At 35.9% G+C, this 27,098-nt stretch overlaps 1 long non-coding RNA gene across 1 annotated transcript; it reads left to right on the top strand.

The window, feature by feature from the left end:
* On the top strand, positions 1-21,559 carry LOC128243341 (uncharacterized). Its single transcript, XR_008262822.1, has 4 exons — positions 1-132; positions 6,263-6,534; positions 8,854-8,994; positions 19,909-21,559. It is a non-coding gene; the product is annotated as an uncharacterized LOC128243341 (long non-coding RNA).
* Positions 21,560-27,098: the final 5,539 nt, after the last annotated feature.

Raw genomic sequence — 27,098 nt, 5'->3', positions numbered from 1 at the left:
AGATAAATGTTCATGCATCTGATCAGTGGATCCAAGGTCGTGTAGATGACTACAGTGATCATGACCATCCTATGTGACCAGGCCTTCAACCAAAACATCTACACTGTGCGGGCTGTCAATCAGGATCTTCTGGTATATTTTTAACCAGGTTTTCAATGAAAATGGGGTTATTATAATTAGAATTAAGTTACGTTGGGCTGACGGCTGGTGGATGTGCAGGCATTAAACATTAGTTTTCACCAAATAAATTTAGTTAGGATTGATGGATAGTGCAGGTGAAGAGCTAGCTTGGAATTGCTTTTAAAGGTGGTGGGATCACCCTTCTCAAAAAAGAATATGCTGTTTACCAAAGTACACTTAAAATGCAGTTGAAAGTGCGTTTTAACTGCATCTTTTATAAATAAGCACATTTTTTCTGCATCTTTTATAAATAAGTGTATTTTTTCTGCGTCTTTTACAAATCAAGTGTATTTTTTTCTGCATCCATTACAAATAAAGCGTATTTTTTCTGCATCTTTTGCTATGCAAGTGCACTTTTGTGTGTTTTAAGTGTATCTTTTGCGCAATAAGTGCATCTTTTTCGTTGAAGTGAATTTTTCTACATCTTAACTGCATTAAAAGCGTATCTTTTACCTGAAAAGTGTATCTTTAGTTTTATTGATAATCTATGTCATTATAGAGTGCATTTTAAGTAGAGCTGTAACGATTCATCGGTGCATCGTGAAATCGCGATTCGGTACCCGTCAATATACTGTATCGTATCGCATTGTAAAAAATCGTGTGTATCGCGTATCCTTAGATTCATTATCTCGACTTAAGATTTTTATGCTTAAAACACTTTCCAAACATGTTTGCACGATCCGGTCAATTTGTTAACTTTCATTTTTAACTGTCTAAACAGCGAAAGCAACTTCAGCCGCATTTTCGCAAACAGAGGTAGAGCTAGTACAATACGTTACAACTAGTTATCTTACTTATCTACATTGTGTTTATTTTTCAAACTAAAATAAAACATGAAAATAAAATTATTATAAAATTTGCAATTTAATTTTCTTTTTTAATTTGATTTACAAAAGATATGAAAGAAACTGGAATCTGAGAGCTAGCAGTATGCGAAAATGCGGCTGAAGTGGCTTTAGCTGTTTTGACAGTTTTTAGTCGTCTGCAAAGTCAAGAATGCCGGAAGGAAATACTACCGGTAGTAAAGAGAAACCCTCTAGATGCGCCGGCAAAATATATGTCCAAAGCTTGGGAGAACTTTGTTTTTTGCAAAGTCACCCAATAAACTAGTTATTTGTAAATTGGGTCTGGCCAAATTAAATATAATGGAAACTCTACAAACACGACCATGCATCTTCGCCGATGCAAGATAATAAAAACATTAAAAATATAGTTTTGGTAAGGATATGCTCAACAATTTACAAAAAAAGGCAAACAAAAAAGTCCTACATAAAAATATATATATATAAGCGTATCGTGATATATCGTGAATCTCGTACTCTGTATCGTGATACGTATTGTATCGTGAGTTGAGTGACGATACACAGCCCTAATTTTAAGTGAATCTTTTTACTAAGAAGTGCAGATCTTTTAGTTTAGGTAAAAAAAGTAGTATCTTTGTGTACAGTAATCAAGTAAAGATTTATGAAATACACACATAAATACAAGAATATGAATGAATGAATCAATCAATCAATCAACCAGTAAATAAGTATTTTATTATTGATCAATATACCTTCAAAAAAAAAAAAAAAAAAAAAAAAAAGAAAGCTTATTTTCCAAATCAAAAATATATTATAATTTCTTATTTTTTGTGTAATCAAACGAACACATTTAACTTATAGGCAAGAATCAATTGCATGTAATTACAACATTTATAAAATTATTATTCCTTAAGTTTCTTGTAATGCCACTACCAAATTCTTTGTCATTTCCTTTCCAATTTTACAACATGCATGATAAGCCTGATCTTATCTGATTGTACCAAGGACCAATTAAATCTCAGCATTTAGGGAGCCAATTTCAAATCAAAGCTACTGGTAGCCATTTTGTTGGGATTTCATTAAAAGAATATTGATGATGTTTTAATTAATAAATGAATTTACACCAATTAAAACAAATTAATAGTAAAGGTATTAGTGAAGTAAAATAATGATCATTAGATCAGGTGAACATGAACTATGATTAAAAACATGACAATACCACTATTGGATGATTTGTGATAAACTGACATGTGAAAGCACTCAGGTCATGGTATGTATTCTTTAGTTCAGTTGTTAATTTCACTGTTATGACACTTGACTACTTGTGGGACTTTTGTTTGTCAACTTTCAATCTAGTGCACATATTTTAATAAATAACAATGCTGTTATAGATAGTAGCTGGAAGAAGGATTATTGGTCCCAGATAGTAGATTTACGTAGTTTTAAAACCCTATGAAGATGCACTTGCTTTTATCCTTATATATGTTAATATAATATTAACATATTAAGCTGAAATTGCCATGTTTCCATGCACACTAGCACCTTAAAGCTATACAAATGATTACAGTGTTGGTTTTTGGAGGGGTCATAAAACTGCCATCTGCCACATGGCTTGCCAGTTAAGTACTAATAAAGTCATTACTTATGTAAAATATGATACCCTGTTTTATTCCAGAGCTGTCAGGAATCTCTAGATTTGACAAAAATATAACAAAAGATCCTTGAGACTGTCATTTTCCAATTTGTAGCTTACACCCGTGCCAAAAAAAAGCTCAGCTTTAGCTTAGCTAAAGCTATGCTTTTCAAAAAGCTGCGTTTTTTTAGCTAAGCTATTTTGAAAAAGCTTAGCAAAAGCTGTGTTTTTTATAGAAAGGTTTGCAAAAGCTGTGCTTTTTAATAATAGCTTAGCTAAAGCTATGTTTTTTCTCTAAAAAGCTGCGCTTTTTCTTCAAAGCTGCGCTTTTTAAAAAAGAGCTGCACAAAAGCTATGTTCTTTTCTCTAAAAGCTGAGTTTTTTCTTCAAAGCTGCGCTTTTTGTTTATGAAGATGGGTTTTTTAAATCAAAGCTTAGCTAAAGCTGCGTCTTTTGCCTAGGTAAAAGATTGCCTCTTAGAAAAGCTGCTTCTTTTACATATTAGCTGCGTCTTTTCCAAAATTAAAGTTGGGTTAGTATTTTTTTTAAAGACTAAGCTTTTCAAACAAAAGACTAAGCTTTTGGAGAAAAACAAAGGTTAATATTGTGAAATTCACTTTTCAAAATTTTATTATTTATTTATAACACAGTTAAATAGAAATTCCAAATATTTTTTTGTGTTTTTTTTTTTATTCAAAAGCAGGTGTCTGAAAATATATCATTTTCCTAAATTCCTTTAAATTGTTTTGAAAATGTGTCCCATCTCGTCAGGTCCTGATTATTCTATTTTGGATTTTTTATTTTAAACTAAAATTGAATCCATGTTGGTCAAGTTATTTTTTGTCTCTGTACATGCTGATTCGATTTAAAATAAGACAATTTTTGGCTGTCTTTGGCATTTAACCAGTGCCATTAAACTGGGTTTATGTTTAAACATTTTGCTACTCAGAGCTAGTTTCTGTAGCTTTTGGCATAAATATTTTGGCAGGAACAGAAGATACATTTTTTTTATTGGCATCCCTTTTAAAAGTGTATCTTTAGTTTTATTGATAATCTACTGTCATTAAAGAGTGTATTTTAAGTGTATCTTTTTACTAAGAAGTGCATCTTTTAGTTTAGGTAAAAAAAGTAGTATCTTTGTGTAATAAAGTAAACATTTATGAAATACACACATAAATACAAGAATATGAATGAATCAATCAATCAATCAATCAATCAACCAGTAAATAAGCATTTTATTATTGATCAATATACCTTCAAACTAAAATAAAATGAAATAATGAAATAAAAAGAAAGATTATTTTAAAAATCAAAAATATATATTATAATTTCTTATTTAAATCAAAAGAACACATTTTACTTATAGACAGGAATCAATTGCATGTAATAACAACATTTATAAAATTATTATTCCTTAAATTTCTTGTAATGCCACTACCAAATTCTTTGTCATTTCCTTTCCAATTTTACAACATGCATGATAAGCCTGATCTTATCTGATTGTACCAAGGACCAATTAAATCTCAGCATTTAGGGAGCCAATTTCAAATCAAAGCTACTGGTAGCCATTTTGTTGGGATTTCATTAAAAGAATATTGATGATGTTTTAATTAATAAATGAATTCACACCAATTAAAACAAATTAATAGTAAAGGTATTAGTGAAGTAAAATAATGATCATTAGATCAGGTAAATATGAACTATGATTAGAAACATGACAATACCACTATTGGATGATTTGTGATAAACTGACATGTGAAAGCACTCAGGTCATGGTGACACTTGACTACTTGTGGGACTTTTATTTGTCAACTTTCAATCTAGTGCACATATTTTAATAAATAACAATGCTGTTGTAGATAGTAGCTGGATGTAGGATTATTGGTCCCAGATAGTAGATTTACGTAATTTTAGAACTCGTATGAAGATGCACTTGTTTTCATCCTTATATATATGTAAAAATCATATTAACATATTAAGCTGAAATTGCCATGTTTCCATATATATGCACACTAGCACCTTTAAAGCTATACAAATGATTACAGTGTTGGTTTTTGGAGGGGTCATAAAACTGCCATCTGCCACATGGCTTACCAGTTATTGGAAACTGGCCAAATTGGGTCAATCAATTTAAGTTAAGTACTAATAAAGTCATTACATATTTAAAATATGATACCCTGTTTTATTCCAGAGCTGTCAGGAATCTCTAGATTTGACAAAAATGTAACAAAAGATCCTTGAGACTGTCATTTTCCAATTTGTATCTTTAACAGTTTCATGATTTTCTATCAATTATTTTTGCCACTGAGTAACAGGTTATTTTATTATTGCTAAATTTGACAAATATGTACTTGTTTGTCTGTCTGTAAATACATTATGTCCCTTACAAGGTGTCATATTAAATTAAATATGAAATAATAAAAATATATGGAACACAAACTCATGTTTAGGAAATTTAAATGAAACAAAATGGGTATTTATTTATTCAAATGGGTTCTATTTTTGATGGTTCAATATATTTGTATATATATATATATATATATATATATATATATATATATATAAATATTTTTTGCCAAAATGGACACTTTTAATGCAGGTAAAATGCACCTGAGTGAATTTGTGCTCTTTTTTAACACAGAAAAATGCACTATAAACCCAGAGAAAATGCACTTTTAACACATTTTTTTTCCATAAAATTTGAGTGCAAAAGATTCCCTTTTAAATTAGTAAAAACAGAAGTGCATTTTAAGCGTGTTTTTTTAGGGATTAAAACGCACTTCTTTACTGAAGTGCTTTAACTGCGTTTTTAACCCCAAAATGCGCACTTAAAGTGCAGTTGAGTGCTTCTTTTTTATAAGTGCGTTTTTCACCTCCAAAAAGCGCACTAAAAACACTTTTTCAAGAAGTGCGTATTCTTTCCCAAAAAACGCACTCAAGTGCGTTTTAACTGTTTTTTTGGGGAAAGAATACGCACTTCTTGAAAAGACACTCAAGTGCGTTTTTAGTGCGCTTTTTGGAGGTAAAAAACGCACTCAACTGCGTTTTAAGTGAATGCATTTTGGGGTTAAAAACAGTTAAACGCACTTCTTTGTGAAGTGCATTTTTTTCCGCACTTTTAAGTGCGTTTTTGCACAGAAGTGCGTTGTGAGTTAAATGCTGTTTAAACACACTTAGTGCGTTTTTTTTTGTTTAAGTTCATTTTACGCGTATTTTTTTGCTAAAAAATGCACTTAAAATACACTCAAGTGCAGAAAAAATACGCTTAAGTGCGCTTTTCTGTTCAATTTTATTCACTTTTTACGCACTCGGTAAGAAAAATACGCTTAAAACGCGGTGCCAATACCGCGTTTCCGCACTTTTTTGAGAAGGGCAATGTCACGATCATGGTTACCACCCTGGCCCAATAACTTTAGTTAATATTGATGGATAGTGATGAAACTTATGTTTTAAATGCTTTAACGCAAACTAGAATGTCTTGGATTGTTACATATATTTGCGTAATTATGTATGCCAGACACACAGAAATTATGATGCATACATTGTAAAAACGTATATCAACTTCAATGAATTGGAAGAAAATTTGAAAATTTAAGATCACCAAAAGTTTTTTTTTTATATTTAACTTTTTTCTTTGAACTTACAGGGAATGTTGCCATTCAAGAGTGTTGGTCTTTACCTGGCATTCTTCAGTGTAAACAGCAATTGATTTCTTCATGATCTCTGGAGGAGGACCGTGTCAGTCGGGAGCGCTACACACTGGGTCATATTTTCCTCGATTATGCTGATAGCAGACTGCTGGACACGATGGATGTTATGATCTTGGTTATGCGTAACCCAAGTACCCCAATTTTCCTACAGTCATTCGATCAACGAGGAATATCCACTTGGCAATCATGTGCTTACAATCAAGATGAGGTGAGTAACCATGGCAAATATTATTTGGCTAGGATTTTAGTTATTTAATAATCATTTGAAATAGTTGTTGCTGTTTTTTTAAAGTTATTTGAAATTGGATTATAATTTCTTAAAACAAAAGGATCATAAATTTAAGCTTGAATAAATGATCACTTAAATTTAAAAAGTGATATATAGATGTTAATGATTATTTCATAGAAAGAAGGCCATATGAAATTTGATTCTGCGATCAGCTTGAGATTCTATAATTTCAAAACCTACCTACACTGCCGATTTTATCTATACAACAAAAGCCCCATTTAGCTCATTTTCCATAAAACCTATTTTAAGTGACTTACTCAAAATCAATACATACACATGTACAACAAACATAAATTTTGAGTGATCAACCTTTAACTTACTTAATAATGCATTTATGGAAAATATTATTTACTGACAACAAGATTGTAACCGGGTATTTAATAGCTAAAAAGGCAAAAATATTAAATGACCCCCCCCCCCCCCCCCAATTTTTTTTTTTTTTTTAGCTGATTTAAAGTTACCAGAGTGCTTTTGGTTGTTTGAGTTGATATTCAACTTTAAAGTCAGAAGAACCCCTAAAAAGAGCTTCTAAAAAGGCAGTTTTTCTTCTACGGCAGTGTGCTTTTGACCCCATAAGTGCCCCAAGAACCCATGGCTGAAATGGTTTCAGCCCTCCAGCTTCCAGGTCAATCACATCCCTGTAGTGGTAAATCTAATTATTGAGTAAGAGTGCATCTTTTAATAAAGATCATGATCATATACATTAATGCAGGCCCAATCGTCCAGACAATTTAACCTCTGCTTGTATATATGATATATTCTTGCAGGGCTTCCGTTAAAGGAAGTTTGGAAGTATATTACTCCCTAGAAATGGGTTAAAACTTCCAAAATTGATTCTTTGGAAGTACAAAAACTTCCATAAATTTGAAGAAAACTTCCAAAGTTGAAAACTTGGAAGTTCAAAATATCTAACCCTTTTGTCAATATTACTTTTATGGTCACACTTTCAATCAGTTTAACTATTTTAAGTAAAATTAATTATTATAATACATAAGTCTGTGAATTTGGCAAGTTAAAGTTGCAAATTATTTGATTTTTATTATATACTTGTTAATAAGATAATTGAAAAAGATATTGTATGCGGGAGACTTAAACTTCCACATTTCAGTATAAAACTTCCAAAATTGATTGACAGGAAGTTCATACTTCTAGTGTCAAATTATTAATGGAAGCCCTGTTCTTGACTCAGATTATTGATATTTTAACTATTATGTCTGTCCATGTTTGCCCTCAGTTAACATTTGCTTATGATGTGAAACAGTCTTCTGTTTTATTAACCAGGTTTTCACAAAGTGACACTTGGGGCCGTATTCAATAAGCATCTTAGTAATAATTTTCAACTTAGTGAAAAATTGCAATTTTTCTAATTTGAATTTTTAGAAAACGAACAATGATTGTACACCAAAAATATGAAAATAAGCAAGAAAATGGTCTAAACAAATTATATGCATATGAATAAGTCTGATAAAAAGTAGCGGGTATTTAAAATAATATTTGTTGTCAAAAATTGAGGAATTCTCACTAAGTTGAAAATATTCACTAAGATGCTTATTGAATACGGCCCCTGGTTATTAGAATGACGAACATCGTTGTTCGGGCGGGTGGGCAGGCGGCCGTGCGTCGTTGTCAAACTCATCTTTGAAACTGAATAATTTCAGTAAGGGTTGACATACATGTATCTTGACCAAACTTGGTCTATAGGAAGTGTTTATGGATACCTTTCATGTGATTGCGTTTGGGGTCCCTATGGTCAAGGTCACTGTTATTAAAAATAGAAAAACAGACACAGGCTGAAGTTCTTCTGTCAATTATTGAAAACCTGGTTTCGTCGCATTGTGGCGTTTCTTGTTGTATTTCAATCAAACTTATATGGTAATTAGATATGAATGAGCGCCTGGTTCCTCTCTTTATCCAGCCAGATCCACCTATGCATGACTTGATTAGAGCTTGAAATGCTGCAGCCATTTGCAAAAGTATACTCTAAGGAAGACAGCTTATACCAAGAGTTGTTTATTATTGTAGTGTTTTAATTCTCCTTTTTTACCTTTTAAAACAGTCTTGTTGGTTCAGTGGATGGCATTTTCATGCTTTGGATAAAAAATACCTAAAAAAACCTATCTGCCTGATGAATCTAAAAGTAGAATAAATTTGCATAGCCAAATTGTATTGAATAATTCTTTCATCTTAATTGAACTTTTTTTACTCCTTCTTAATCTGGCTTTGTCTTGATTTTTTCAGGATGATGTCACATACTCCATGCTCTCACACACAACAGGAAGTAGGTCCTAGGAGTCATTTTAATTGATGCAAGGAACCAGACAGGTTTTTCTCAGAAAATCTCGCAACAAGGTGCCACTCAACCAATACTCTGTATGACATGTAAGTGCATCCATTCACATTTTATTCTTGGAATTTCTTTACACCTAAACCTAAGGGAAAAAAAATAGAAGCATTGAATTTGGAATGAAAATTCAAGGAGTAGGTTCTTAAATTTGGCATTTGTCTCACAGTGGGCCTAAAAAGACCCGGGTTTGGGTTACTCGACCCTACCAATGAAAAACGGGCTGACCCTACCGTTTTCATAGTCACTTCATAAAAAATATCGACAATTAAAAAAAAATGTATATTTAAATATGTAGTTTAAAACCTTTCCACCTTTCTCGATAGGCTTTTCTCAGAAGTTGGTTGTTTTAGCTCGACTATTCGAAGAATATGGAGAGCTATACTACTCACCTTGGGTCGGCACCAGCGTCACACCTTGGTTAAGCTTTTGCATGTAAGCACACATAGATTAATATCTCAGCAACTACTTGATGTATTGCATTGAGACTTTATACCATGGTTCTCAACCATCCAGCCTACTTAATTAACCAAGTTAGGTAACTCTAGTTTGCATTTAATGCAAATAATTGCCCTTTATTATTTGACTTTTAAATTCTGGTTAAAGTTTTGCGTGTAAGCACACATAGGTTAATATCTCAGCAACTACTTGAGGTATATATATAGCCCGGAATTGACTTAACTGGGTTTTCCCATGCCGGTAGAAATAAAAGGTGAATATCGAGCGATTGAAATTCATGTAACAGTCCAATGACTCTATTGTCTCCGAAGTAACGTGTGTATATAACAACGGTTTAATTTTGTTTGTACCGGAGGATTAAGCTGGGAAAACCCAAATAACTATTATTCAGGGCTTAAACTATTGCATTGAGACTTTATACAATGGTACTCAACCATCCGACCTACTTAATTAACCAAGTTATATAACTCTAGTTTGAATTATAATCAAATAATGGCCCCCATTTTATTCAACAAAGAAATTCTGGTTAAGGTTTTGCATGTAACCATATTTAAGTCAATACCTCAGCGAATACATCATGTATTGCATTGAAACTTTACTCACATGCTTCCAACCATTTAACCTTCTCATTTAATCAAGTGAGATAACTCTTTCTCCCACCTCAGATAAATAGATCCAGTAACTTAACCATGCTAGAAATTCTTATCTTGCCCACGGGCGTAGATTAAATGCCCGTATGGAACTTCTTTTAATGGTCACCACATTGTAATTACCTCCCTTGTTGAAGACTGTCGTCTGTAATGTCTGTTTGAAGCGCATCATGGAAACCTTGTCTTGTGGCAATATTTAAAACGCTCGTTAATTATTTCTCGCTTCAAATGTCACCAGAAAACAGTTTTCACGCACCTTTCAAGAAATGATGCTTCACTCTTCTTAGAACTATTTAAAGACCGATCAGACCATTTACATACTCTGAATCACTGCGTGAAAATCCATGAAAACCACGAATTATTGCATATCCGTACTCAATTATTTTCACTAAGCACAAAAGAGTTCCAGCAAAAAAAATACATTTGTACTTAATTTTGTTTAACTGAGATGGCAGAAAAAGCATCTACCATAGCCGCTCGTGTAAGATACATAGCCGCTCGTGTAAGATACATAGCCGCTCGTGTAAGATACATAGCCGCTCGTGTAAGATACATAGCCGCTCGTGTAAGATACATAGCCGCTCGTGTAAGATAGGTTCATCCCGACCCTCGTGCAGGGTGTTTTGCGGAAACTCGGTAAACCTTGTTTCCGCAAAACACCCTTCGCTCGGGTCGGAATAAACCTATCTTACACTCTCAGCCATGGAAGATACTTATAATCTTTCATATTATATAATTTTTGCCCCTTTATTATGCGACTTAGAAATTCTGGTAAAGGTCTTGCATGTTAGCACACATAGGATAATATCTCAGCAACTACTTGATGTATTGCATTGAGACTTTATACAATGGTGTTCAACCACCCAACCTAATTGAATAACCAAGTTAGATAACTGTATTTTGCAAATAACGGCCCTTTATTATTAGACTTAGAAATTCTGGTTAAAATTTTGCATATAACCACATTTATGTTAATATCTCAGCACATCATGTATTGCATTTAAATCTAATCTAACAGTGATCCATGCATGTTTCGCCAAAACTTTTCAATCCTTACACTGAAAAGCGGTGGAATAGTCGAGCACGCTATCTCTGTGACAGGTCTTGTTTTTATCAACTGTGACCATTTTTTATTTGGCAAGTGTATAGTACAAAACTATAGGGACCTTCAGGTTTTCAGTAAAACAGTGGCTTTGAGTTTTGAACATGTAACAGGCCTTTCATAAACTCATTTCATGCAGATTCTAATCTTTTGCCAACAGCTTGAGTCTTATCATATTGTGATTACTTGTTTGGTCAATCTTTTGATGATGGTGTTGAGGAATGCATATACAGTAAAACTGTGGTCATTTGAACAGGTGGTCGTTCGAGAACCGGCGGTCTCTAGAGGTCGAAGCTTAGTCCCGGACATTTTTCCTTCTATTTTCATATAAAATATACTGACGCTGCATCGAAACCTCAATAAGTCGAGCACAATAGCCGGTCCAAAATACACAAATCATGCACAAAACCTTATGTTTCCCTCGATGGCATAAATTCACACTTTTTCCCGAACGTGTATTCCAATACAATTGCTAAGTGCTAAATGCAAGTTTTAAGAATTTCAATGACAGTTGAAAGGAAAATTGATAAGATGTGGAAAAGCGTTTATCACTGTTTACGCATGACTGCTATTAGTTTATAAGGGCATTTGAGAAGAAACATGTAATTATGCCCCCCTTCGAAGAAGAGGGGTATATTGCTTTGCACAGGCATGACGGTATGTCGGTCGGTCAGTCCGTCGGTAGACCAAAGCTTGTCCGAGTGATAACTCAACAATTCCTGGACGTATGGTCATCAAACTTCACATGAAGGTTGGGCCTGACCAGTAGATGACCCCTATTGATTTTGGGGGTCATCAGGTCAAAGGTCAAGGTCACAGTGACCTTTAATGTTAAAATAATGTTAAAGCTTGTCCGAGTGATAACTCGACAATGCCTGCACCCATGGCCCTCAAACTTGACATGGAAATTGGGCCTGAGCAGTAGATGACCCATATTGTTTTTTGGGGTCATCAGGCCGAAGGTCAAGGTCACAGTGACCTTGAATGATAAAAAGTTGTCCGAGTGATAACGTGACAATGCCTACAGCCATGGCCCTCAAACTTGACTTGGAGGTTGGGCCTGACCAGTAGCTGACCCCTATAGTTTTTGGGGCTCATCGGGTCAAAGGTCAAGTTCACAGTGACCTTGAATGGTAAAAGGTTGTCCGAGTGATAACTCAACAATGCCTGCACCCATGGCCCGCATCATTGAATTGGAGGTTGGGCCTGACCAGTAGATGACCCCTATTGTTTTTGGGGGTCATCGGGCCAAAGGTCAAGGTCACAGTGACCTTGTATGGTAAAAGGTTGTCCGAGTGATAACTCAACAATGCCTGCACCCATGGCCCGCATAATTGAATTGGAGGTTGGGCCTGACCAGTAGATGACCCCTATTGTTTTTGGGGGTCATCGGGCCAAAGGTCAAGGTCACAGTGACCTTGAATGGTAAAAGGTTGTCCGAGTGATAACTCGACAATGCCTGCACCCATGGCCCTCATAATTGAATTGGAGGTTGGGCCTGACCAGTAGTTTGTGGGGGTCATCTGGCCAAAGGTCAAGGTCACAGTGACCTTGAATGGTTAGAGGTTTTCCGTGTGATAACTTGACAATGCCTGCACCCATGGCCCTCAAACTTGACTTGGAGATTGGGCCTGTCCAGTACATGACCCCTATTGTTTTTTGGGGTCATCTGGCCAAAGGTCAAGGTCACAGTCACCTTGAATGGTTAGAGGTTTTCCGTGTGATAACTTGACAATGCCTGCACCCATGGCCCTCAAACTTGACTTGGAGATTGGGCCTGACCAGTACATGACCCCTTATGATTTGGAGGGTCATCAGGCCAAAGGTCAAGGTCACAGTGAACTTGAATGGTAAAAGGTTGTCCAAGTGATAACTTGACAATGCCTGTACCCATGGCCCTCAAACTTGAGTTGGAGGTTGGGCCTGACCAGTAGTTTGTGGGGGTCATCTGGCCAAAGGTCAAGGTCACAGTGACCTTGAATGGTTAGAGGTTTTCCGTGTGATAACTTGACAATGCCTGCACCCATGGCCCTCAAACTTGACTTGGAGATTGGGCCTGTCCAGTACATGACCCCTATTGTTTTTTGGGGTCATCTGGCCAAAGGTCAAGGTCACAGTCACCTTGAATGGTTAGAGGTTTTCCGTGTGATAACTTGACAATGCCTGCACCCATGGCCCTCAAACTTGACTTGGAGATTGGGCCTGACCAGTACATGACCCCTTATGTTTTGGAGGGTCATCAGGCCAAAGGTCAAGGTCACAGTGAACTTGAATGGTAAAAGGTTGTCCAAGTGATAACTTGACAATGCCTGTACCCATGGCCCTCAAACTTGAGTTGGAGGTTGGGCCTGACCAGTAGATGACCCCTATTGTTTTTGGGGGTCATTGGACCAAAGACCAAGGTCACATGTACCTTGAATGGTAAAAGGTTGTCCGAGTGATAACTCGACAATGCCTGCACCCATGGGCCTCAAACTTGACTTGGAGAATTGGCCTGACCAGGAGATAACCCCTATGGTTTTTGGGGGTCATCTGGCCAAAGGTCAAGGTCACAGTGACCTGGAATGGTAAAAGGTTGTCAGAGTGATAACTCGACAATACCTGCACCCATGTCCCTCAAACTTGACTTGGAGGTTGGGCCTGGCCAGAATATGGTCCCTATTGATTTTAGGGGTCATTGGGCCAAAGGTCAAGGTCACAGTGACCTGGAATAGTAAAAGGTTATCCGAGTGATAACTCGACAATACCTGCACCCATGGCCCTCAAACTTGACTTGGAGGTTGGGCCTGGCCAGAAGATGGTCCCTATTGATTTTACGGTCATTGGGCCAAACGTCAAGGTCACAGTGACCTTGAATGTTAAAAGGTTGTCTGAGAGATAACTTGACAATGCCTGCACCCATGGCCCTCAAACTTGACATTTAGGTTTCTGGTGACCAGCTGATGACTCTGGATTTTGAGTTAATAGAGTCAAAGGTCATGGTCATAACACACTCTATCCTCACACTTTAATGGTCATAATCTTAAAACTGCCTTAACGGCAACAAATCAGCTGTCATTCCGGTCCATGCATATTTCATTCAATTGTCCATATAATCCTGACAACATGGCGCTCAGGGGGGCATAATGTTTGACAAACATCTCTTGTTTTAATTATAATATGCATTGTCATATTTCCATGTTGCTTGTTTCGAAAATGTGCTTTTTGTCAAACTAAACATTACCATCTATTCATTTATTGTTTTTTTTTACATTTTTAGCTCACTAGAGCACTAAGTGCTCAAAGTTAGCTATTGTGATCGGTCTTTGTCTGTTGTCCGTCCGTCCATCAGCCCGTCATCCGTCCGTCAACAATAGCTTAAAAAACATCTCCTCTGAAAATACCTGGCAAAATTCAATGAAACTTCGCAGGAAGCTTCCTTTGGTGTCCCTCTACAAAATTACAACAAGGGGTCAAGATTGATTAACAACAACAACAAAATGGCCGACTTCCTGTTTTGCTTTAAAAAGAATCTCTCTGAAACTGCCACTCAAAATTCAATGAAATTTTACAGGAAGCTTCCTTGGGTGACCCTCTACAAAAATACAACAAGGGGTCACGATTGATCAAAAACAACAACAATCTTGCCAACTTCCTGTTTTCCTTTAAAAAACATCCCCTCTGAAACTATCAGGCCAAATTCACTGAGACTTTACAGAAAGCTTCATTGCATGACCCGCTTCAAAAATACAACAAGGAATTGAGAATTATCAACAACAACAACAACAACAACAACAAAATGTTTGACTTACTGTTTTGCTTTAAAAAAAAAAATCTCTTAAACTACCAGGCTGAATTCAATGAAACTTTACAGGTAGCTTCATTGCATGACCCTTTACAAATATAAAACAAGGCATCGTCATCAGTTAAGATGTGTTTAAATTGCAACATTTTGATTAATGCTTTATCACAGAGTTGTGGTCATTTGCTTAGGTGAGCGTTTTAGGGCCACCATGGCCCTCTTGTTACATTAAGTATACACCTTCGAACATAAAACCAATTTTCTTCAACCCTAAAATACACTGAATTGGAAATTGAAACTTGGGTCGTTCGAAACATCGGTTCCTTTGAGGTTTCAGCTTGGACCCTGGCGTCCTCGAGCGATCACAGTTTTACTATAGTGTTCATGGCCTTCTTTTATTTGGTCAATCTGTAGTAGGGATGCAAACGAATGGCAAAATCGATATTCGAATATTCGGTAATTCTTTCGATCGAATATTCGAATATTCGATAAAAATTGAATCTTTAAAAAGTTATAGTTATCTATTAATTTTAGTTATAAACCACGATACCCTTTTCTTTATCTGTCGAATGTTTCCAGTGTTATCGTAATACAATACAATACATAGCAGCGTGTCGAATATTATTACATCGACATATGAAATACATATCTAGCACATAACAAGCACATAACAAGCACATACAATTCAATGAAATCACTCATCAATAAAATCATCACATATAATGGCCTTGTTCTTATCCAGAAATATTATCTTATCAACAAGATCACATGACAGTCTGTTTCTAAGTTTGTTAACAATGAGTCCGGCGCAGGAGAAAATTCTTTCTGATGGCACAGACGTCGCAGGTATCCCAAGCAGTTGGCGAGCAACATGTGCAACGCGAGGAAAGCGTCCCTCGTTCTTTTTCCATCATGCAAGTGGAGTGGCCTCCTCGTCGGAAGGTTCGTGCCGGTACCGACGCAGCTCGTCGTTAACCGTCTTGGTCGTCTTTGGAACCATGAAGCTAAGACGGGGTCGTTTGGAGGGTGTTGACGCACTCCCGTCGGGGTTGGCAACCGAAATGGAACATCGTCCAATCTACTCTCGAGCGCGTCTTCCGTGTAGCGCCGCTGTTCCGACAGACAGGAAGTCCAGGTCTTTGTAGCGGGGGTCCAATAGAGCCGCAAGGACTAGGGTGGATGTGGCGGTGGCTTCGTTCGAAGGTCGGAAGCGGCGACGAAGCTCAGCAGCAATAACACCCTTCACTTCCTTGACGACATGGGAATCAGCCTCGCATGCACGGAGTGTGTTGTCCAAAAGACTTGTCACGATGAGATAAACTTCACTGCATAACACGTTCTTCTCCGTTGACATATACGAAGTCGTCTCAGTCAAATGACTGAGTACGTCGCTCAGCTCGGAGACGACGGTCCACTCGCCGTCCTTCAACGACAGGTGCTGGTCGGCCTTCCGGGTAACCCGAGTGTCCAGCATGAGGTCGGACAGGACGCGGCGTTGCTCGTTCAGCCGGGCCAGTATAGCATGCGTGATATTCCATCGGGTTGTAACATCCTGCACCAGCTCGTGTTTGGGCACCTTTAGAGTAGCTTGGCGCTTGCGCATTTCGGCCGTCAATGTAGTCGAGTGTTTGATGTGCCCGACCAGCTTACGACATCTGGAGACGACCCTGTTGACATCCGGGAGAGCAAATGCCGGCTTGATGGCCAGCTGCAGTGTTTGCCCAAAGCACCCAGAACACAAATCATGTTTAAGACCAGAAACGGTAAACTTTTTCATTGATTGCTGTTTACTGCTTTCACTTTGAGAACTCGGATGCTTAGCCTTCACGTGATTCCAGAGATTAGTCGTCGTGCCCATGTACGACAACCTCACACTGCATAGTTTGCACGTGACAGATTTCTTGTCAACAGAGCGGGTGAAAAAAGTCCATACTTCAGATGTGGCTGGCATCTTTTACGTTGTTAAGAAATACAAATCTAATATATAATAATAATAATAATAATAAGTTTAACTTATAATGTTTTGCGAACATATATTCTGAAGGAATGAAGTGGTATCTACTTTCAGCGTATAATATCAATCACCGATTTGAGCAATATTGCTCAGCTTAATTGGCAGGCAAACTGACAAGAGGGTGTGAAGGCCGCTTCCTTAAATTCTTAATTGGCATGGTCATTTAAAAGAACTGAAAATCAATTAAACTTGTTTGATGTCACTTCCTAATAGCCAGTTATTTTACAATTTTGGACACTGTTTATAGTACCCTACGATCGATCCCTAATTGACACATGACGCACACTCGATTGTCATCTCGTTAACGCCTCAGGCACAAGATGCGTATTGTTGTAAAAACAAGACAAAATAATTTTAAACACAACAACTGCCCTAAAGACTCAAGGTTTATATCATTATTTTTTGAAAAAAATAATCGAATATTCGAATACCGATTTTAACATTCGAATACTAAACGTTCGATCGAATATTCGAATATTCGAATATTCGTTTGCATCCCTAATCTGTAGTGTTCATGGTCTTCTAATTCTCTATTTAATCTTTTTGCTGGTGGTGTTGAGGAATACAAAGTGTTCATGGTCTTGTGTTCTTATGGTCAATCTTTTGCAGCAGTCTTTAGTGGTAATGATGATGATGATGATGATGATGATGATGATGATGATGATGATGATGATTGCTTTGATGATACATGTACTATCATGACTGGTGATGTTATAGTGATGTTATGGTGATGTTGCCATGACTGGTGATGTTGTCATTGCTGGCGATGTTATCGTGATGCTGTCATGACTGTTTATGTAATGGTGATGTTTTCATGACTTGTGATGTAATGGTGATGTTGTCATTGCTGGCGATATTATCGTGATGCTGTCATGACTGTTGATGTAATGGTGATGTTTTCATGACTTGTGATGTAATGGTGATGTTGTCATGGCTGGTGATGTTATGGTGATGCTGTCATGACTGGTGATGTAATGGTGATGTTGTCATGACTGGTGATGTTGTCATGACTGGCGATGTTTTTGTGATGCTGTCATGACTGTTGATGTTATGGTGATGCTGTCATGGCTGGTGATTTTATGATGATGTTGTCATGGCTGGTGAGTTTATGGTGAAGCTGTCATGGCTGGTGATGTTGTCATGGCTTGTGATTTTATGGTGATGCTGACATGACTGGTGATGTTATGGTGATGCTGACATGACTGGTGATGTTTTGGTGATGCTGTCATGGCTAGTGCTGTTATGGTGATGTTGTCCTGGCTGGTGATTCTGACATGACTGTTGATGTGATGGTGATGCTGTCATGATTGGTGATGTAATGGTGATGTTGTCATGTCTGGTGATGTAATGGTGATGTTGTTATCACTGGTGATGCTGTCATGGCTGATGATGTTATGCTGATGCTGTCATGGCTTGTGATGTTATGGTGATGCTGTCATGGCTTGTGATGTTATGGTGATGCTGTCGTGATTGGTGATGTTATGGTGATACTGTCATGACTGGTAATGTTATGGAGACGCTGTCATGGCTAGTGATGTTATTGTGATGCTGTCATGGCTGATGATGTTATTGTGAAGTTGTTATGGCTGGTGATGTTATGGTGATGCTGTCATGGCTGGTGATGTTATTGTGAAGTTGTTATGGCTGGTGATGTTATTGTGATGCTGTCATGGCTGGTGATGTTATTGTGAAGTTGTTATGGCTGGTGATGTTATGGTGATGCTGTCATGGCTTGTGATGTAACGGAGACGTTGTCATGGCTGATGATGTTATATGATGCTGTCATGGCTGGTGATGTTATGGTGATGTTGTCATAGCTGGTGATGTAATGGAGACGCTGTCATGGCTAGTGATGTTATTGTGATGCTGTCATAGCTGGTGATGTTATGGTGATGTTGTCATAGCTGGTGATGTTATGGTGATGTTGTCATAGCTGGTGATGTTATTATGATGCTGTTATGACTGTTGATGTTATGGTGATGCGTTCAGAATTGGCCCGAATATGTCAAGTCACCGGTTTCAATAAAGAATGGTGATATACCTACTTGCCAAGTCCATTTGAACTCTGAGTTTTCTATTAAAACATTATAATTGAAACATACACATTCGATGACATTTAACATAACGACAGACAGCTACCTACTGTAAATCTGAAGTCGAAACATTTGGTCATCTTTTCTGTAACTGCCCATTTGTCAAACTCGTTTTAGAAGATTTAGAAAAAAGACTTAATAGTCTCGATTACTTAAAAAAAAGACTTTGTCTTTGTTTATATCAATTGTAATAAAAATTGTTTAAATATTTTATTGATAAGAATTCTGACCAATATATATATATATATATATTTCTTTGCAAAGGAATATCTATTGTTCCGGCAAGAAATATTTGAAAGCAAGTCATAGATAACGCTTATCTGTTTTTAAGCAATCAAAATTGATCACACAAAATTTTTAAGTTTCGTTCAAAGAGATTATAATGAAATTGAATGATACCAAATTTAATAACCTGTTTTTGTTCATAATTACTTTGTACAAAAATGAATACTTCTCTACCATCTCCTCTAAACGTTGTATATAGTACTGTTTTTTTTATTTCATCTTCTTTCTTCTTCTTATTTCCATTAAAAAAAGTCCATTTACCATTCAATTATTTTTTATTTTTTTTATTATATTCATATACATTGCTCTTACAATCTAAATGGATATTTACGAAAAAAATTAAAGGTAAATTTAAAAAAAAATAATAACAAAATAAATAAATACTCAGTAACTTGTTTATACATAGATTGTAAATGTGAATAATAAACATTTGAGTTGCAACAAAATTTAAAACAACTACAACATGCAACTTTAGTTTACATTAACACATATAAGAAAATAAAATGACAGTTTGATGGTGTGCCAATGAACAAAATATATGTGTGATTTCAAACATTGTTCATTTCAGGTAAAGCTATCCATTACTGGTCAAATATATCATCAACAGTGACGTCACTGCTGGCAGACCCCGTGGAGAACTGTACGTTGAATGACATGGAAGGTGCTGCCTCTCTGGATTGCGACTGGAAATAAATCAATGTGCCGGATATGTGATGGATAAATGCCGGATATGTGACTGATATGCGTTTATCGATGATATATATGTGAACAGGTGTTTCAATATTTATACGAAAAACTACAGATAACAAGCTCAGTTGCCAAAAGTTTTAACATAAACCCTGTTTAATGGCACAGGGTAAGCCCCAAAGATATAGAATACAAAAACAACGAACATGGAACAACAGCATCAACAAACAACACAAAACATATATATTATATAAAAAACTAGGTGTGTTTATCAAGGATTGCTAGGAACCGCCTTAAAACGGTAAGTTAAATATAAATTTACTGGGTGTTAAAACCCGACTGTGTGCACAACCTCACTCTTATCCAAACAATACCGAATGAAGTAAAAAACGTAAATGGTAAATCTAATCGAAGTATGAAAAAACTTAAGAAATTTAATAATACAACAAATAATAATAATAGACTTATAGGTAAACCTTATCAGACTTAGATTTCAACGTCGTTTGTTATTGAAGTTCATGCTTCGGTCCTGTTTCTTCGCCTGGTTTTGTCCCCAACTTGGATGTCATCTTTGACACATTTTGTGATTTGACCGTATATTTTGGAAATTTATGCCTTGACACATTTTCTTCGCTTTGAGTTTCCCTGATTTTGATGCTGACTTTGATTCTTTTTGTGGTTGGCCTTTTTCTTGGTGACCTAACAAAGCCCTTCGACTGTTTAGGTTGTGGGATTTTCGCTGCAGGACTGTAATATTTGTTCGGCTGTTTTGTTTTGGATGGTGTTTGGTACGTAGCCCACTTTTCTTCCGCAAAATTTGATTCTCCTTGATTTAGCGATGAAAGTGGTTTTTGGTAAAAATCAAATTTAGTGATATATTTGTGTATATATTGATTTGTATAGTCCTAACATGAAGAAATCTTTTTATTTTTTTCAAATTCATGAAAAAAAAAAATAAAAAAATAGAGGGATTTGGAGTTTTTATTTTTTACACTTCAGTCTGCCAAATTTGAGCGTTTTTGCCTTAGGGCTGTTCCAGGAAAAAAGGCCTGGGGGGGCAAGAACGACAGTCCAAAAATGGGGCACCACCAACACAATTTTAACTGCTTTTACACCCCCCACCAACAGAATTAAAATAGGTAATAGACCCACCAGCACCACATTTAGATTAAACTCAACACCACCCTACAACACAATTGAAATTAGTATTTGTTCATGTCATTCAGTAAAACTCTCAAGTCTTCTTTTTTATTTTACTTGTTACAGTGCACTGGTTTACCTTCTTATTTGAAATGCAGAGACAAACTTCATATGAGAATATTAATAGCTGCTTTATTCACAAGTGGCGATGGGGTTTTCAGTATTCAGATGTACCAGTAACCCTGTTCATGTATTATTATAATTTAAGAAGCTGATGATAGAATACAATATTGGCTATTACAACTATTGTAAAATGTATCAAAAATGGTGGCTTTGGCTATTGTTTGAAATATGTTTTGTTTCTTAAGTAAATAAACCTTTGCTATTGAGAATGGTTTTCTTTTTATTTATAATGAAAACCAATTTTTGTCTTTTAGTTTGCACTCGGTTGTTTAAGGGAGAAAGTGCCATTTGCAACCAAGTACTATTGAACAGTGAATATGAGCGTCTTACACTGATGTTCTTGAAAGTATAATTTCTGAATTAAGATATTCCATCCATCATTAACTTCGTACTTTTCTGTGCAACTTCGACATTTTTCAAAGTGCATCATCGGTTGAGTTCGGGTGCAGTCGGTATTGCTTGTGTTTAACGAAAACATCTGAACTCAAACGATTATGCGCTTTTAAAAACGTCGAAGTCACAGGGAAAAGTACTAAGTTTTAATTATGGATGGAATACCTTAATGACATGGTCCATGTTAACTGATGTATAGTGAGCAGGTTAAAGCAAGATCCCATTGTGACCTTCTAGACCTACTGTCAGACTTGAGATCAGTTTGAGCACTGAAAGGGTTAATAGCAAATGGAATCAAGGGTGTGTTGCTCAAAACTTTAAACTACAATTAAAAAAAAAAACAAGCATTGATTTGTTTGTATTAAAACTGCAAAAACAGTGCAGGATTTTGTTTGTGCCAACCTAATGGTGAAAGATGTTGTCAAGGAATTTTAAGATGAAAACTAACTTTAAAATGTTGGAGCTGATTGAATACAAAGCAGGACAATGTAGCCATACAGTTTAATCATAGGTCAAATTTTTAAGCAACTGGACCCTGGCCTTTAGATTTGTTTTGCAATCAGACCAACCTTAAAAAATGTTTGTTCGCAGTAACTCGACAGACTCACAAAAATGGCTTCGACTCAAATAATTTTATTGACAATCTGGAAGGAATTTTTTTAATTTTTGTCTCTGAATACATTACATGCATATTTGTATGTTATTATATACTTTGAAAATACAATTTCAATTTATTGGCATAACATCTGAAGGCTGTTCTTGCAGAGATAGACCTGAATGTATATAACAGAAGCAATATATAGGCTCTCATACAAAGAGTACATATATATGAAAACACTAGCTCTGCTGTGACAACAGTTTCCAAAACAAATCCCTACCTGCCTACCCACTAAAAAAAGATGGGTCATGTTACTGCAAACAAACAATTTTTTAAGGATGGCCTCAGCAGCATTCACAGCTGTTTTCCATCCCAGATACTGAATATGAATATATAAAATTTAATTCCAAGTTTACTGTCAAAATTTAATTCCAAGTCAACAGTCAAAGTTTAATTTCAAGTTAACAGTTAAACTTTATAACAACAAATCATTTAAAAACTAAAAAACTGAAACTGAATCTCAACTACATTCATTGTCCACGACTGACGGCATATTTTTATTCAATATGTAAACTGGTAACATACAGTACCTGTAGCTCAACTGGCCTTCAATACAAAATTCATTTTCTTATAAAATTTCATGCAGCTGCATCTAAAGCTTTAACAGTAGGTTTAAAATACAGTCCACCCTCAGTACATGTATCTCAAATTCAGGTGCGCCTTCTAAAATACTTCGACATAGCCAGAGTTAGACATGTCCTAAGCTTGCATTTCAAAACAATTTTTGAGATTTCACACTTCATCTTACCGAGTGATAATGAAACAGAAAATATTTTGGAGGGACCAAAAAATTAGTTTGACTGCCAGAGTACGCAGATGTCGAATTTGGCTTAACAGTAATCAAATTACCTACATAACAAAGGGGAAATGTCGGGATCTGAAAAATAATTTTAATAATAGACATAACCAGAAATTTGATGTAAGTGAGTTTGTCATACCAAGAGTGGACTGTATATAGCAAACACAAATCTCTTTTGTTTTATACCTGATGTAAACTGGAGACCAAATAATCAAAATTTAATGCAACTTCTCTTAACAGTTAAGATTTACATAGCAATAGCATAAAAGTAAGAATTTTTTAAAATGCATCTAGGATTTTGTTTGATAAATGTACATGTATGTTAATATAAAGCAGAAATCCTTACAACTTCTATGCATTACATAGCACTAGATCTCCATTGTCAGAGACAAGTTTTTTCACATTGTGACATTATCATTTTGTAAATACCCAAGAACTTTCAAAATAACTATAAAAATTATGCTTAAATTGCATGTATGTGGAAAATAATTATATTTTCCCAAATTTTTGATAACATTCTCATTGTATTCAGTCAACATTTTTTTTACATTTTGTTGAGCACTGTATACATTCAAGTATCAAATTTCTAGGGAACTTAAAGCCCCCACCAAGCAATATTACCAGCTTGTTAAACTATTTAAAAAGAACTCCGCTTTGTGCAGTATGTGGTAGCTAGTGTGATTCTTCTTCAAAATTATTCCGCATAATTTCCTGCAACTATGCCTTCATAAAGACTTGTTCTTTAAGTCTACGAAGTTAGTTTTTTCATAGATCACCAAATAACTTGTTCAAAATCGATAATTTCTAACCTGACCCCGTGGGTCAAGTTAGCTTTATAATTTCGTACTTTTTGTAAAATATTAACTTTTTGACTAATGTACGCCAATTTTCTGAAGATACAATTGAACTTATGACTTGAAAGTCAATGTCTGTTTAAGTTTTACCAATAATACTAGTGTGCATCTCAAAATACAAATATATGAATAAATTGAGAATTCCATTTGTGAATCTACTTTCGGTTTGCAGATACAAGTAAAACTGGTTATTGTGATAATAATTTGCTGAAAACTTTTTGAATTTTGCTTTGTATTTGTTATCATACACTGAATATGAAATAAATCAATTTGATAAAATTTGCAACTTTGTGTGCTTTAAATCACACTAGCTACCTTTAAGCAGATTAGAAAACTTTCTGTGAATTGCTGCCAAATTCTCCAAAGTTCTGTATAAAGCTTTTTTCATCTAAATTGTTCTCTTTAAGAGTAGCTGATAACAGAAGCAGTAAATCTGCCTTATTGTTTTGTTGTTTTGTGTAATTTTTCCGAAATTTATCGAGAGCAAACTTAATTTGCAGTAAGCTTCCCAATACCTTCAGAGAAACTCTGAACAGTTTGTTTTTTCCCCAATTTAATAGCCTCCTTTTCTTTTCTTTCCTGAATGTGTGATTTAATATCCTCAGGAGAAACACCAATCATACTACTTAATAGTTCAAGTTGTGACGAGTCTTCCGCAAAGTCAGAATCTTTTTCCAATACAAACTGAATGTTTCTCGACGGCAGATAAAAATCTGGAATTCTCAACCAATTAGGAATGTCAGACTCACTTTCCTCCAAGCGCTCGACTAGTTCTTTAGCTGCTTGATAACTTAAATGATGAAAGTCTGGCAGCTTTGACACATCAAGAACTGGTTGGATTTCAAAACGCCTTAATGGATGACTCCTCCAGGTTTCGTCAGGTCGGTAACAAGTGAACGCATAATGTTCCTGCCAAGTACACTCCGAATTAATTGATTCATTGTAAATAGCTGCAGCATTCAATGCCTGTTCACTTCTTAAATCATACAGTTGACAAAGACGCGTCCAAATTTTGCCAGAAGGTCTTATTACGAAATTATTACGTTTCATATGTTCAAAACTGTCAGACTTCAGAAGTACTCGACACTGGTCTTCAACTGACTTTCTAAAAACCCAGTCGTCTTCATCAGGTGCTAAATAGCTTTGCATTTTGTGTCCTGAAAATGGTGTTTCCTTAATTCTGCTCACTGCCTCCTGAGCTGCAAATGACATATTTGCCCGAAACTTGTTTGTAGCGAATGATCCATCCTCTGTATGCTCACTGGCATGGATTTTGTGTGAATCAATTGCTCCGCCTTGGCTCAAAGCCCTATTCTCAGCCACATGATACAGCTCTACACTGTGTCTTTTCGAGTCCCCTTCAGCATATGAAATTACCTTTACTCTATCTAAATTTAATATTTTTCTCAAAAGAACCATTACAAATGCAGTCATTTTATTTCTTGGCCTTTCATCTCCACCTCCATCAACAGTAAAAACTATTTCTGAAACAAGCGCTCCATCAAATTTAAAATGAGAAATGTTACTTTCAAGTGACATGATGTAAAGAGTTTCATTCAAATGCCTAAGAATGCTCTCCTTTTCAAAATATGACACTTTAACAATACTGATACCTGGACCATTAAGCCGTGATTTGGATACTGGTATTGAATTCAGAGTGGCAAGGCATTTTTCATCTCCTGAAAGCTCCTTAACTTTAATCAGCTGATAGGTAGTAACTGTCAAAGTTCTATTTGAGTCTTTCTCCCAATCGTGGTCATGGTACTGCACTTTCACCCAAGATTTGCTAGGCCTTTGAACCACTTCAACGTCTGTATGCACTAATGCTTTATTATCCCTCGCTACTCCTGCAGCATGTCTTTCATGCATAGCCTCAAGAGTATAGTTCACATTCGCCACTGCAAAATGACTGTTTACTGAAGGCTTTTTCTGTCCATCTCTTGTTGATTTTTGAAGAGAAATGCCTGGATTAATGTTTTTTCCTTGATGGTGTCTAACAGCTTGTTTCGATCCAGATCTAAAATTCTCTGTATATGTGTAGGCAGCCGATAAAGAAATTGGTATCTGAAATATCTCATTTAAAATTTTAACACACCTCGGCATGTCCATCCATGAACGCTTCTCCAAAAACAGTGTTTCACAGATCAGTCTTGGATGTGCACTAAATCCATCACCTGTTGCATCAAACAATGTCATCATTATTTTTGTAAGTTCTGGGTACTGCTCTGCGAAAGGTTTTCTTCCTGATCCTAGTAACCGTCCCTGCTTTTGAATTTGGTATTTTGACTTCTGGTTCAGTTTGGCTGAAAGATTTTCTCCTTCAACACTCTTTAGATATTTTTCTATACCATGATGTGATACCGAATTTGAATGCTTCAGATTTTTGGTGTTAAATTTAACATTAAGCTTTCCTTTGCTCATGTATTCTGTTGAGGTCAATGACGTCAAAAGCATTTTAATTATATGACGATCCGTTGCAGTTGACGCATATTTCAATGCGTCAGGTAAAATAGACGCTATGTTTTTCTCAAGATTTTCCCTTATAATTGCATCTTTACTTGGCCACTCAATATCAGACATGAGAGAGTCCCAATCAATATTGTCACTTCTTTTAACAAGGTAAGAGCAGCTTTTTCCATACACAAGTATAACAGGAAGGTTCCTCATAAACATATCCCGAGCATACGAACTTGTATAACTGTATTTTGGAATCGTTAACTTTGCATGGGTATACTCTGTTCTAATACAATCAACATACAAATTAAAAGCTTCCTTCAAAGGAACACTGACTCTCTCTTCAATAAGCTCTGCTACACGTAGAAATGCGTAAGATCTAACCCGTTTCACAAAGCCGTTTTTTATATCATTGACAACATTAACATGTTCTTTTAAACAATCATTCCAATTGAAACACAATTTCAGGTCATACCAGATAGAATTTTTACATGCTTCAGAACGCCTTCTATTTCTTTTCTTACATTCGTTGTTCACTTTTGACTTAAAGTACTTTTGATCTGTTTTTGTCATTTGCTTCCCTTCAAAAA

The sequence above is a fragment of the Mya arenaria genome, chromosome 8, assembly GCF_026914265.1.
Source record: "Mya arenaria isolate MELC-2E11 chromosome 8, ASM2691426v1".
NCBI classification, from domain to species: Eukaryota; Metazoa; Mollusca; class Bivalvia; order Myida; family Myidae; genus Mya; species Mya arenaria.
Note: the sequence above shows the minus strand (reverse complement) of the source record. Positions and strands in the feature narration are given on the sequence as shown.